Source organism: Dipodomys merriami, unplaced genomic scaffold (assembly GCF_024711535.1).
Source record: "Dipodomys merriami isolate MVZ:Mamm:240054 unplaced genomic scaffold, mDipMer1.0.p SCAF_54, whole genome shotgun sequence".
NCBI classification, from domain to species: Eukaryota; Metazoa; Chordata; class Mammalia; order Rodentia; family Heteromyidae; genus Dipodomys; species Dipodomys merriami.
In genome coordinates this window covers 8,504,250-8,506,837 of record NW_027206113.1, presented here as the reverse complement: position 1 = coordinate 8,506,837, position 2,588 = coordinate 8,504,250, and the positions used below count along the sequence as shown (strand labels likewise).

General features: G+C 33.0%; 1 pseudogene; it reads right to left on the bottom strand.

Moving 5' to 3' along the window:
* Positions 1-2,270: 2,270 nt before the first annotated feature.
* On the bottom strand, positions 2,271-2,368 carry LOC138811615 (U6 spliceosomal RNA; annotated as a pseudogene).
* Between the last annotated feature and the right edge of the window lie 220 nt (positions 2,369-2,588).

Sequence of the window (2,588 nt, the reverse complement as noted above, 5' to 3'; positions counted from 1 at the left end):
GCTGAGAAATCAAACCCAGGGCCTTGAGCATGCAAGGCAAGCGCTCTACCACTGAGCCACTTTCCCAGCCCAGTCCCAGTGATTCTTATCTCCAATAAACCACTCAAAAACCGGAAGTGACACTGTGGCCCAAGTGGTGGAGTGCTCGCCTTGAGCTGAAGAGCTGAGGGAGAGCACCCAGGCCCAAGTTCAAGCCCCACGACAGACGAAAAATAAATAAATAAAAATTAAATTAAATGGAAACAAAAGTTAATAAGGAGCAAAACACAGGGAATTGTCACACGTTTCTTGTTGTTCAATATAATATGAATTGTGAGAATCAGTTTGGCAAAATCATCTCTACTTTAACAAAATGGATAATAACTATTAAATCCAATTCATCTATTTGCCCTTATTGTGCATCCTCACACATGAGTGTCAAAATCAAACCACAGTTTCTGCCTTCGTATTTAACTCACCTGTTATAAGTTAGAGGATAGATGAAGTAATCAAATAAAGATTAAAATAATAGTAAGTGAGGCTATGAGTTAGAGCTGAAAATGATTTTAAATATGATAATAGCTAATTGAATTGCATATTTCTTACCTTTACACTATTGTCATGTCCCTCATTCCCACATTAGAAAAGTTCATAGAAAGTTCTCACTAAACGCATTATCCTGCCCATGTAATTGTAACTCCTCTGTACAGTATGTTCACAAGTAAAATTAAATTAAATTAAAAAAAATAAATAAAATATAAATAACCAAAAAAAAGAAAGTTCTCACTAAATAATATGTACAATTATGAAAAACACTATTGAAAAAATATGGGCACCATGTGGTTTTAGCTTATTGTGACCTGTAGGGGGTAGTGTGTTTTTGAGGATTTGCAATACGTTCTAATGGAGATGAAGAGAGGGATGTGCTTATTCTGGAAAACTGGCTAGAAGATTGTTCCCAGAAAGATAGTGATGAATTCTTCCAAAAGGTTACAGTAAAATCACTTTCACAACCATGTTCACTGCTGCACTATTCACTGTAGAAAACTTATGGAAACAGCCCAGATGCCCTTTGGCAGAGGGATGGTTAGAGAAAGTGTGGCACATATACACAATTGTATTGCACCCATCCATTATGAAGACTGTTACATTATTTGCAAAGAAATGGATAGATCTAAAAATATGTTAAGTAAACTAAGTCAGAGACACACACACAAAGGACCCATGTTCTGTCTCATATTTGGAAGATAGAACTTTATACAAGTTTTCACAACAATATCAACCAAAGCATTCTATTTGCAGAGAATTTAAAAGGTGTATTTTCTTATAAAATTGAATTTTTAATCCACCAAAATGAATACCAGGAAACTATCACTTAAGATATGAGGGGAATTCAAAGGGAAGGATTAAAAAGAGTTATGGAGGAAAAGAGTGAAGGCATAATATTCAATACAGATAGTATGACAGTAGAAAAAATTAAAGTGGGGTGAGATTTGGAAGGGTGTGGTGAAGTTATGTAAAGATGCATTGTACTTAAAAACTGATTTGTTGAATGGAAATTCCCTTGTACAATTATTTAAGATAATAAAAATATAATTAAAAACAATGGAGACACTTTATCTTAAACTGTGTTCTCTTAAGCCATGAGTCAATATAATAGTTTCCTCCTTAGAAATGTTCTTTGCAGGTATTTTCCTCACAGTAACAGAAAAGTGATCAACACAATGCATATCAATACATTACATTGCACATCATAAAGAGAAACACTATAAATTCTATTTCCATCTCTTTTAAAAATAAAATTGTTTGCTTTATAAATTGATCAGAGGCATGGATTTTGTGGCTAGTTAGTTCATTGCACATGTCTCTCTTCCTCTCTCTCTTTCATGGTTCTCATAGATAATATGATTGCTCCATAATTATCCTAACTTATTTTGCTTTTATATTTTTGGTTGCATCATTTCACTTTCTGCTCTGCCATTTCCCAAATCATTTACATAGAAGGTATTATTTCCTATTTTCTCATTCCTAGAATAAGCTGCACATGAAGACACCATTGGTCCTCATTTTCAGTCTGTACCTTTTAATACACAGGAAAATCTTTCCTCTGCTTTCTATCAGTTCTCTACTCTCCAGTTAGAATAATTTAGAATAGTAAAAATGGAAAAAGAGAAAATAAATCATTGTGAAAAAACTAACTTTTAATTATATGAATCGCATGTGTTGTTACACTTGTATTTTTGTAATCAACTTTTTAATAACTGTTTTTCATTTCTTGCATCTGAAGGATGAAAAATATGGAATACTTCGCATATTTATATCATCCCTGTCCAAGTGGCATGTTAATCTCTATATTGTTGTAATTTATGTATACGTGCTGCCGAAGCATGTAGTATCCTGTAAATTTAAGTAGTTAATGATGTAATCTTTATACAGGCATATATCCTTGGTTGCCTATTTGTAACAAGGAAACCTTATTGTTACTAACAATGCTATTGATCTTATTTCTCTGAAATTCTGTGTATAGTGGAAAAAACATATTGTTCGGTAGATTGCTCACACTTGCAATTATTTGCCAATGACTATTTTAAGTCTTTTTCATTTTAAAT